The following is a 12,498-nucleotide window of genomic DNA, read 5'->3' as shown; positions in this document are numbered from 1 at the left end:
CCTGCCCCTCTCACTGATGCTTAGACGCACCACAGAAGTAGAAAGAAACTCACAAGATTTCTCCCTCCCTCCTGCCTTTCAATCCTTCAACAGTGCCTCCCGTTGGCAGAACCTCGCTAGAAAGCAGCTGGCAAAGAAGTCTGTGTGATGTAGTTTACAGGCTCTCAGCCATGCTGCGATACAGAGGAGATTCCAGAAGGCTGGGAATAATGTGGAGAGCCAAATGACAAATAGCCAGCCCAGAGGGTTTGAAGAGAAAGTCAGTAACTGACTTGTGAATATTATCATTTTTCCGGGTAGGCATATCTATCCGGCACATCCTCTGTGTGTAATACACATCTATAAATTTATTGTATATACATATTTTTAATAGTCAGAGGCCTTTGAGAATAACTCCAGAACTGCTTGTGGCAAAGAGGTTTGGTAATTTCCCAACTGTGAAGAAAACTTTAATGATTATGATATTTCATTGATTATTTTGGCATTTTCAGAGTTTATCTTATATGGCACTGTTTTTGCTGACACTTTACAAAATTTGGAGCAAGTATACTAATTTAATAGCTTATTAAGTAAGATTTTTCCCATTGTCTCAGATTTTCAGTTAAGGCCAAAAACTGAGCACAAGAGATGCTAAATTCCTCACATTTTAAAGATTGCTGTGAGGACAGCCAAGATTAGGTTCTGAAACTGCTCCCAGGGCCAGCTGAGAGAGAGCAGGACTGGACCTACTGCCACCAACCTACCTGCTCCTTCCTCCCACTTTTCTTTTCCCTGCCCTGAACACACCTGCCTAGGATGAGCAACTGGACCATTTTATTTCCCTTTTTAGCTAGTGAATGTGACCTTTCAGGTGAATCTGACTATTTTTTTGCTAAAATTAAAGATGACAAAACTCCTGTTTGACTGGCCAATACATAATCATAGAAAATAAAGAGGTGTCTTTCAGGTTCCTGTGCTCCTCCAGTTAGAGAGACTAGTTCAACTCTGCCCCCCAACTTTTTGCTCGTGTTTTGAAAAGTTGAAGGGAGGGCACTTCCATGACTGAACAGAGTATTCCTATTGACTTGTTCTTATGCCTTCAAGGTAGAGCTATTCAAAATAAAGGAATGAGTTCAATAAGAGTTGATGTCAACATGACACTTGGATGGCATTTGGCCAGAGGACTCATGAGTGTCCAAATCCTGCCCTGCCTGGGCTGTCCTTCGCTGAGAAATCCTCAAAGAAAGTGTATGTGCAGGATACACTGATGAAGAGAGCACGGTGACATCACACTGTAACGACTGCTGGGACTTCGCTCCCAAACTCCACAGCAGAACAAGAGGGCGCTAACCAGGACTCCACGGAAAACTCCCTGATCTACATGTCCTGGAATGGCTTCAATGGCCTGGAAGCAAAGAAAGCCAAAAGACTTGTTCCGACCCTTTCTACCCCACTATCCAATCTCCGTTTGGATCCTACCATTCTCATGTGGTGAAAACTCCACTCACCGGTGCCAAGGTAGGAGACGTAAGGACAACTGGACACAGAGAATCTGTCCCAGTGCCTTAATGTGCCCTCCCCAAACTCTCTTGGGCTGTCGATAAGCCTACCGAGTCAGCTGCCATGTGGAAGAGAAAGAGAGCAGATGAAGAGAGAAAGAAAGAGCAGGGAGAGAAAAGAGAGAGAGGACCAAGCTTTCTCCTGGGTTGAGCAAGTCTCAAGCTTAGCCTTACTTCACCACACTCCTGGAAGTCAGAGTCCAGAAAGGCAAAGATTGAGGGGAGAGTTAGCCAGCCTTTTTCTTCCCTTACTACCAAGAAAACATCTTAGAAGGAGGAGAACTGGAAGATAAGATCACACAAAATTTTACACACTGTGTAAAAATTTTACTGATGGCCCTGGAATTGCTTTATCTTCTCATCTGCTGAGGCACTTCTTGTCTGCCTTGTTGATTTTGTACTTTCCAGACTTTATAATGTCTTTTTGTGTTTGGTCCTGTGTCCTCGACTGGACAATGTGCTCCTTTGGGGCAGGTGCCTTCTCACTTAGCTCTTTGTATTTCCAGGATCCAACACAGTGCTTGGCATTCCGTAGGCACTCAATAAATGTTTGATGATGAAGTTCCCTAGTGTATGGAGGGTATTATTTAGGTTCATTATGGCTTTACCAGCACACTTTTTTTTTTTTTAATGAAAACTATCTTCAAATCTCTATTTTGAAAGTTTTTCTCAGTATTTCCCTTTCTTAAAAAATTGAGGTTGTATTTTTAATATAGCTTGATGGGCTAAATTTATTTTTTTGCCTTTGCACTTGTTCTTTGAGAACATATATGTGAAGAACATATATTTGAAAGAAGATATATGTGAAGAACTGCAGAGACAGAGGCCATGTCTTTTGAACCAAAGTGGTACCTGAGGGGAAAGCCATAGAAGGTTCTTGCTCTGGAGAGACTCAGCACAGGTGATTGAAATAGGAAGCAGGGATCAATCCTGGAAGGACAGGTTGAATTGTTTTTTCATTCTCATTAGGCTCCTCTCCAATGGTCTTCCTCAGAGCAAAATGAGGATTATAGTGAGAAAATATAAGTGGGAAAAAATAATGAGAGGTGATTATACTTTCTTGCCAGTAAATGTGCTAAGTATATCAGCTCATTTAATCCATACCACTACTCTATAAAGAACATAGTGTTATTATCTGTAATTTGTGAACTAGAAAACTGAGGCTCAGAGGATTTGAGCAATTTGCCTAAGTGCCACCACCAGTCACGGCAGAGCTGTGATGTGAGCACACTCTAGTCTGGCCTATGACCTTGACCACCACACTCTGCTGTTGCCTCAAGGCTAAGAGTGTCCTTGGGAGCAAAAAAGAAGGCAACCTTGGAGACCAGGGATGGCTAGTTTTCAGACAACTTTTGGCAAGTTACCCAAACCATCAGAAATCTGAGTTTTACATTTTACAAAAGTGGCAATCAGGCCAATTGAGGGTTTACTTAGAGTTTTGGACTGATACTTTTACTGAGGTTTAGAAGTAACTAAGAGACACTTTAAGTTGAAATTTGAGATTGACATGTTTTGCTTACTATTCCGCACGGTAGTCATTTTCTGCTGAAAAGAAAGATTTACTTGTATAAAAGAATGACCTGTGATTGGCTTATTGTCAGAAATAAATAAAAAAGTTATAATAAATCAAGACAGGTTATTTTGAAGGTGGTCAAAACCTGGGATGAGGTGCAGTGTTAGCTTTTTTATATATGTATGTAATTTCATTTACCTTGTCTAGAGCATTGGTTTTTGTGGGTTTTTTTTTTTTTTTTGAGTAATGAATGGAGTTATTTTAACTGAGTGCTAATGTGGTGAGTGCCAGGTGAAAAATCCAATTGAAATGCTGTCACAAGATCCTTTTGTTTTACTGACAAGAGGTGTCATGTTCTCTTGATTCCCGATATATGGAGTGTGAACTGATAAATAGTTTGGAGATGAAATTGTCAGTCACCATTATCACACTCAAGCAATTATCTTTTCTGGTGGCTTGCACTGCCATGAGATTCAAGTTCTGGAGTGTGGAAGCAAAGAGAAGAAGAAAACAATATGGATGTGGCTATAAATTGGAAAAGTGCTTAAGTTAGAAAAGTAAGATTCCAAAGAGCTTGAGTGTAGGGGGGAAATTTACTGCTACTTCTGAGACTGAGAGAGGGAAGGAAACCAGAAAGAGGGGGCAGGTCAGAGGTGGATAGACCTTGAAGCTAATGAATGAGGCTTAAGCTTCAGGGTCCCTTCCATGGTGGAGATTATTCCAAGGCCTTGATTACGACCCTAGCCATGTGTTCACATGGCCATATACTTTTGTAAAATTTATGCAAGATATTTAACTGCATCAATTAAGTCTCCTGTCTTTTTCTGCTATGTCTTCTCTTCCATTACATTTCTCCTTCTTTGGGGTGGTTTTGGAGTGACCCCAGACATTGTTTGAGGTCTAGCCAAGGAAATTTGAGTGGAAAATATATTTTTAGTTTAGTGGAATGTATTTATGTGATTCACACCATCGCTTCCTGTATATTTAAGTTACTACTCCTCATTCTGGTGAAGGAATAGCTTCTAGGAATACTCCTATTGCCCACTCTGTGGACCTGATTGATGTTGTGGCTCACAGGTATGTGGCCAGAGTGATATGAATATGTCTTAAGGTGCTCAGCATCTAAAGTGTGTGTGCAGTGGAACAACAACAAGTTTCGAGATATATGCAGCCAGCAGCTCGCCTGTGGAAAATTTTTCTAATAATCAGATGTGTAAAATTATAATTGGAGGATGTGGTTCCTATCAATAGTCTCACCTATCAGGAATATGCTTAATAATACAGTGTATAAATTAATCATATGTTTTTGCTTTTTTGGGTGGAAATTGTGTGAAAGAGAATTTGTCAGAACTCCTGTATTTGTAGGACAAATCTGTAGTATTTCTACAAATAGTGATTATATCTATAACAGCCATATACAAAAGAAACTTTAGAAAGAGTGTATCAGTTACTTACTGTTGTGTAGCAAGCCTCCCCAAAACTTATTGGCTTAAAACAAAAATCATTAGTCTATGGTTGGCAATTTGGCCTGGGTTCTTCTAAGACAGCTCATCTCACTTCACACTGTGTTTGCTGGGCATGCACTAATTCGGGGATCTCAGCGGGGGGTGGGGGCTGGTGGTTTTTCTTTTCCCCACAAGGTATTGCATCCTCTACAAAGCAGCCAAAGTTTGTTCACATTCACAGAGTGAAAGCATAAGCAAGGTCTCTTGAGGCCTAGGCTCATAACTCATTCTGCTGCATTCTGTTAATCAAAGCAAGTCACAAGGCCATGTTGGAGGAGGTCATCGAGTGGACTTGACTGTTAGTCGACCCTCGAGGGGGACCTGGGCAATTGGAGGCTCCTTACTCCCTCCCCTGTCCTTGGAATGTGCGTTCTGCCCACCATTCCCACACTAGGAGCTGTTTTAAGGTCGCAGCCATGAGAGAGTAAGTTGTTGAGACCATCTGGACCGAATACGTGACTGAACCCAGTTAAGGCCTCTGTATAAACTTTTAAGATTTTGTGGGCAGTTGTGGAGATCTACTTGTCTTGCAGCCCCCCAAGACAAGCCTCATAAGTAAGTTCCCTTACTTATTAAACCTGCCATCTACCAATCTGGAGTGGTCTGCCTCTTTCCTTGGTCTATCTTTGCCACCACCGCCCTCCTGCCCACCCGCCCCCCACACAGTGTACCAGGGCTGGTTTCAGATTTCACCCAGGAAGCTCCTGAGGTTGCCACCCAACAGGCCAAGCCAGATTCAGGAAGTGGGAAATAGACACCACCTTGTGATGGGAGTTGCTGCAAAGAATTTACGGTCACTTTTTGTACTCTACCCTATAGGCTTTCCCAATTTGACAAAAACCTTAGACATTTACATAACGATACTAAGTTGTGAGTCTGAAAGAAATCCTAAACTATCAATAATAAAAAATTAAGTCAACTATGCTAGAGGCAGGGCTGAATTACCATTCTATTCTCTCTCTATAAAATGATATTAGAAAATTGTTGTCATATGAAGAGGTGATCAAAGAGTATGGAGCCAAAAATATGATGGGCATGGAGAGAAGGATCAACGACATGTGTCTTTGAGATTCAGCTGGATTTACATTTGGTTTGTATAACCCAGATGTCAGCACCACGCTTGGGAGCTCATAAGGCCTAGGTTTGGATAAGTTAACATTGCTTAACAGTTGAGAGATTTTCAGAAAGCTACCTATATCTTTGAAAATCAGTTTTTCATCTAAGAAAAGAAATAATACCTATTTTTTAATATTTTATGGATATTTGTGTATTAAATAATGTGTTAAAGTTTAATACTCTTCTGGCATGTAGTAGGCAGACAGAGATTCATCTTTTTATTTATTTATTTGTTTGTTTGTTTATTTATTTTTGTGAGGAAGATCAGCCCCGAGCTAACATCCTCTTTTTTGCTGAGGAAGACCGGCCCTGAGATAACATCTATTGCCAATCCTCCTCCTTTTTTCCCCCAAAGCCCCAGTAGATAGTTGTATGTCATAGTTGCACATCCTTCTATTTGTGGGACGCCACCTCAGCATGGCCGGAGAAGCTGTGCATCGGTGCGCGCCCAGGATCCGAACCCGGGCCGCCAGTAGTGGAGCGCGTGCACTTAACCGCTAAGCCACAGGGCTGGCCCCCAGAGATTCATCTTTATTGAACATGTCTACTGTGTCCCAGGTTTGTTCTAGGAACTAGGGTTATAGTGACGAACAAGACAAAGCTGACAAAATTCCTAATCTCAAGAAGGTTCCATTCTAGTGAGGAGCTTACATCTAGGCCTCAAAATTTTAGTTCCCTTTCTTAACATAAAGACATGAATAAAATTATGAGGAAAAATTCTTGGAGCAATAGTCTATGGAGATTTTGTATATTTCCTACTTAAAAGTGTGCATTAATTGATCAAAAAGAGTTTAAGTAGAGGAGATGCTAGGAGTTCACATATGATGAACTTGCCCAAACCGTTAATGGAGGCTAAATTATTTAGGATTACTCTAATCCAGTTAGCTAGGAAAATTGTATCTCTTTCTGTCACATTTGAAAGAAAGATTCTTATCGAAGGCAAGCTGTTCCCTTGTTTCTTTAGTATCCTGGAGAACTAAAAGAAAATCTAATTTAGGAAAGCTTTTCTGTCTTAAAAAAAAACTCAATGTGTTGAAAAGGCAACATTAAAAATGCGTTCCCTATCTGAATCGCAATTATATTGAAAATATCAAATATTGAGTTTGTATGCATTTTCTTTCACCGTCTACTCTTTCTATAGAAATAACATTACAGTATGCGTTAAGCCTATTAATCTGTTTTTCTCCTAGAGATGAGTATAATTATCCTTATGTAGTTGCCTGGCTGGGGGGGAAAAGAACCCTCAATTTTTTTACTGAAGTTACAGTTTCAAGGGAGAGCTCATTTTAAATCTTGTCTGTCTTTAAACTTTGGCAATTGGTTTTGTGCTTGTGATTAAGTAGCGTGTTTCCAAAAACACTAGGAATACTAGGAAAGCAGATCAGCCTCTCATTTTATTTTTAATTCAGCTGTAAAGCCTGCTAATGTTCTAAAGCTTTAAAAAATTATATTTCCTTGGGTTTTACAACACAAATTAAAAGTGATGAAGGGCATAGTTACTTTGTCTACACATGTCTGGGAGGACGTGGAATGTTGACATATTGACTGATATGGAGCATTAAAAAATATAACTTACAGGGACCAGCCCCGTGGCTTAGCGGTTAAGTGCGCGGCGTGCTCGCTACTGGCGGCCTGGGTTCAGATCCCTGGTGCGCATTGATGCACCGCTTGTCTGGCCATGCTGGGGCAGTGTCCCACATACAGCAACGAGAGGGATGTGCCACTATGACGTACAACTATCTATTGGGGCTTTGAGGAGAAAAGGGGGCGGGGAAGGAGGAAGATTGGCAATAGATGTTAGCTCAGGGCTGGTCTTCCTCAGCAAAAAGAGGAAGATTGGCATGGATGTTAGCTCAGGGCTGATCTTCCTCACACACACACAAAAAAATCTATGTGTTTGTTGTTTTATTGTTTCTATCTTCGACTTATGAGTGAAATCATACAGTATTTGACATTCTCTGTCTGACTTATTTTGCTTAGCATAATACCCTCAAGGTCCATCCATGTTGTCGCAAATGGCAAGATTTCATCTTTTTTTTACAGCTGAGTAGTATTCCATTGAGTATATATACCACATCTTCTTTATCCATTCATCCACCAATGGGCTCTTAGGTTGTTTCCAAGTCTTGGCTATTGTGAATAATGCTGCAGTGAACACAGGGGTGCGTGTATCTTTACACATGCGTGTTTTCATGTTCTTTGGATAAATATCAAGAAGTGAAATAGCTGGATCATGGGAGAAGATATTTGCAAACCATATATCTGATATGGAATTAATATCCAAAATATATCAAGAACTCATATACCTCAACAACAAAAAAGCAAGCAACCCATTTAAAAAATAGGCAAAAGATCTGAACAGACACTTTCCTGAGAAGATATACAGATGGCCAACAGGCACATGAAAAGATGTTCAACATCACTAATCATTAGGGAAATGCAAACCAAAACTACAATGAGATATCACCTCACGCCTGTCAGAATGGCTATAACTAACAAGACAAGAAATAACAAGTGTTGGAGAGGATGTGGAGAAAAGGGAACTTTCATACACTGTTGGTGGGAATGTAAGCTGGCACAGCCACTATGGAAAACAGTATGGAAATTCTTCAAAAACTTAAGAATTGAACTCCCTTTACTATTCTTAGTTCATTAAGAGCTGATTCCCTCTTGCTTTGGACTCTATATTGAAGGAGGATTTGAACAAAGATAAACACGTTTGGCTTCACTTCTCTAAACTGAGACTACATCATTTTAAAATAGTAACTTTTATAGAATTATAGTAACAATTATAGAATTGATCTTTTTTTCCCCCTCTACCCTAAACCAAATACCTTTTTAGTCATGCATTATGAGCAAGGCTGTGCAACCTTCTTTATATTCACATTACTCTTTCTCCAAGCAGTCCATTTCAGCCATGCGAATAGATGGTTTAAATCTCTGGATTTGAATTGTTCCCAGCTACACTGATCAATGCTATCTCTTTAACTTTTTAATCATTGTCAGCTCCTTTTTATGTAACCTGCTTTTTCTATAAAGGGAATGTTTCACAAACAGCACAGACCATTAAACAAAATCGATAAATTGAACTTAATCAAAATGCCAAACTTTTGCTCATCGAAATACATCATTAAGAAGATGAAAAGGCAAGTCACATATATCTGATAAAGGACTTGTATCCAGAATATAAAGAGCTCTTACATCTCAACAATAAGAAGACAAACAATCAAATAAAAAATGGGCATTTATTCTTTGATCAGATACTTCACCGAAAAGATGTAGAAATGTCATCACTAGTCATCAGGATAATGCAAATTAAAATCACAATGAGATACTACTACATAAAATGAAAATAACCAATAGTACTAAGTGTTGGTGAGGAGATGGAGCAACTGTAACTCGCATACACTGCTGCTGGAAATACAAAACGGCACAGCTGTTTTGGAAAACAGTTTGGCAATTGCTTATAAAATTGAATATATACTTACCATAAAACTGAGAAATTCCACTTCTAGTTATTTACCCAAGAGAAAGAGAAATGTATTCAAATGCTCTCAGCCACTTTATTCGTAATATTAAAAAAGAAAAGAAAAGAAAATAACACAAATATCCATTAACTGTAGAATAAATAAACAAATTGTGCTGAATCCATACAGTGGAATCCTACTCAGCAATAGAGTAGGATTAATAAGAATAATATTTTTAGTAAACTTTTACTTGGAGAATTGAATACTACAGAAAATGCAAAATCATAGTTGTACAACTCAGTGAATTTTCACAAAGTGAGTACACTCATAAAACTATGACAGGGCCAATGAAATAAAACATTCTTTAGCACTCCAGAAGCAAGTCCCCTGCCCTCTTCTAAGCAGTAACCCCTCTAGTCGGTAACACCAGAGCTTAGTTTTCTCTATTTTTGAAATTTATATATATGAAATTATTTACTTTACGTCTAGTTCCTTTAGCTCAAAAATACCTTTGCAGTACTCATCCGCGTCGCATGTGGTTGTAGTTCATTGGTTGTTACTGTTTTATAGTTTTTCATTGTATGAATATGCTAGAATTTATTTATCCATTCTACTGTGTATGACTATTGAGTTATTTCCAGCTTTAGGTTATTAAGAATAGGGTCCCCACAGCATTCTTACATATGTCTTTTGATGACTAGAATGTATACCTATTAGGTAATACCTAGGAATGGGTTGCTGAACTTTAGAATATCCACATGTGCAAATTTAGTAGATGCTTTTAAATAGTTTGCCAATACGTTGACTCTCACCAGCAGCGTATGAGCATCCCTGTTGATCCACATATTCACGTTCTCATGCATTTTTCACAGAATTATGGGGCAATATCTCCAAGTTTATTCTTTAAATATTTATAACTTTTAACAAAATTGGTCTCATATGGTACGCAGAGATTTAAATACTGTTTTTGAGTTTCTTTTTACTTAACATTGTAACATGACCCTGTTATTAAATATTTTTTAGAAAGATGATTGCTAATGGCTGCATAATATTTTATCATAAAGTACCACATCCTGCAGCCACTGTCTGAGCTTCAGTTTCCTCAGCTATACAATAGTGATAGTCATATCCATGTTGTAGGGTTTGTGTAATTGTGAAAAGTAATAATCTAAGTAGTGCTTTACATAATATCTGGCATGTAATAGATGTTCAACTAATTAGTTCCTTCCCGCTCCCAGCACTATATTCATCTTCTCTAATGGAGGAGAATAATTCAAATATAGTAAGTAGATCTTTTACAATTTCTTTCATTAGAGTTTTATAGTTTTATGCATATGTACTGTACATTTTATGTTAGATTTATGCTTAAGTATATCATTTTGGGAGGTGTTATTTTAAATATACAGTGTTTTTAATTTCAAATTCCATTGCTCTTTGCCAATATGTAGTAAAGTAATTGATTTTTGTATATTAACCTGTATCCTGCAACCTTGCTGTAACCTCTTAGTTCCAGGAGGCTTTCATTGTTGTTGTTGATTTTTTTGTGATTTTCTACATAGGCAATCATGTCATCTGTGAACAAAGACTATTTTGTTTCTTCTTTGCCAATCTATACACCTTTTACTTGCTTTTCTTGTCTTATTGTACTAACTGGGTCTTCAAGTATAATGTTGATAGGAGTGGTGAGAGGGGACATGCTTGCCTTTGTTCCAATGTTAGTGGGGGAAACATCCAGCTTCTCACTATCAAGTGTGATGTTAGCTGTAGATTTTTTGCAGATGTTCTTCACCAAGTTGAGGAAATTCCCCTTTATTCCTAGAGTGCAGAGAGATTTTATAATGAATTGGTGTTGGATTATGCCAAATACTTTTTCTGTATCAATTGATATGATTATATGATTTTTCTTCTGTAGCCTATTGATGTGATGGATTACATTAATTGATTTTCAAATGTTGAACCAACCTTTGCATACCTAGAAGAAATTTCACTTGATTATGTTTTTAATTATTTTTATTCATTGTTGGATTAGATTTGCTTATATTCTCTTGAGGACTTTTGTATCTGTGAGAGATATTGGTCTGTAATTTTCCTGTCTTGTAATGTCTGTGTTTGATTTTGATATTAGGGAAATGCTAACTTCATAGAATGAGCTAGTAAGTGTTCCATCTGCTTCTGTTTTTTGGAAGAGATTGTAGAGAATTGATATCATTCCTTCATTAAATGTTTGGTAGATTCACCAGTGAGACAATCTGGTCCTGGTGTTTTCATTTTTGGAAGGATTAATTATTGATTAATCAACTGCTTTAATAGGTATAGATAGGCCTATTCAGATTATCTGGTTTTCCTCATCTGAGTTTTGATAGTTTGTGTCCTTTAAGGAGTTAGTCCATTTCATCTAAGTTATCAAATTTGTAGGCATAGAGTTGTTCATGGTATTCCATTATTATCCTTTTAATGCCCATGGGATCTGTCGTGATGGCCCCCCTTTTATTTCTGATATTAGTAATTTGTCGTCTTTCTTTTTATCTTGATTAGTATGACAAGTGGTTTATCAATTTTATTGACCTTTTCAAAGAACCAGCTCTTGGTTTTCTTGATTTTCAACTATTGTTTTCATGTTTTAAATTTCATTGCTTTCTGCCCTAATTTTTATTATTTCTTTTCTTCTACTTGCTTTAGGATAAAATTTATCTCCTTTCTCTAATTTCCTAAAATGGAAGCTTAGATTATTTATTTAGATATTTTTCTAACATATGCATTTAGTGATACATATTTCACTCTAAGCACTGCTTTTGCTGCATCCAACAAATTTTTATCAGTTGTATTTCCATTTTCATTTAGTTATGCATATATTTAAATTTCTCTTGAGATTTATTCTTTGATCCTTGTGCTATTAGGTAGTGTGTTGTTTAATCTTCAAATATTTTGAGATTTTCTAGCTATTTTCTTGTTATTAATTTAGTTTATTTAGTTGAATTCCGTTATGATCTAAGAACACACTTTGTATGACTTCTACTCTTTTAAATTTGTAAATGTGTACTTTATGGCCAAGAATCTGGTATCTCTTGGTGAATGTCCCATGTGAGCTTGAAAAGAATGTGTATTCTGTTGTTGTTGGATGAAGGATTTATAAATGTCAATTAGATCAAATAGATTAATGGTGTTGTTCAGGTCAATTATATCTTTACTGATTTTCTGCCTGCTTGATCTATCAACTGATGCAAGAGGGGATGTTGAAGGATCTAACTATCATAGTGGATTTGTCTATTTATCCTTGCAGTTCTATCACTTTTTGCTTCTATTTTGATACTCCGTTGCTAGATGCATGCAAGTTAAGGATTATTATGTGTTCTTGGAGA

Source organism: Ceratotherium simum, chromosome 2, assembly GCF_057802395.1.
Source record: "Ceratotherium simum simum isolate JZ-2026a chromosome 2, ASM5780239v1, whole genome shotgun sequence".
NCBI classification, from domain to species: Eukaryota; Metazoa; Chordata; class Mammalia; order Perissodactyla; family Rhinocerotidae; genus Ceratotherium; species Ceratotherium simum.
The sequence above is the reverse complement of the archived record's forward strand: the minus strand, read 5'-3'. Positions refer to the sequence as shown.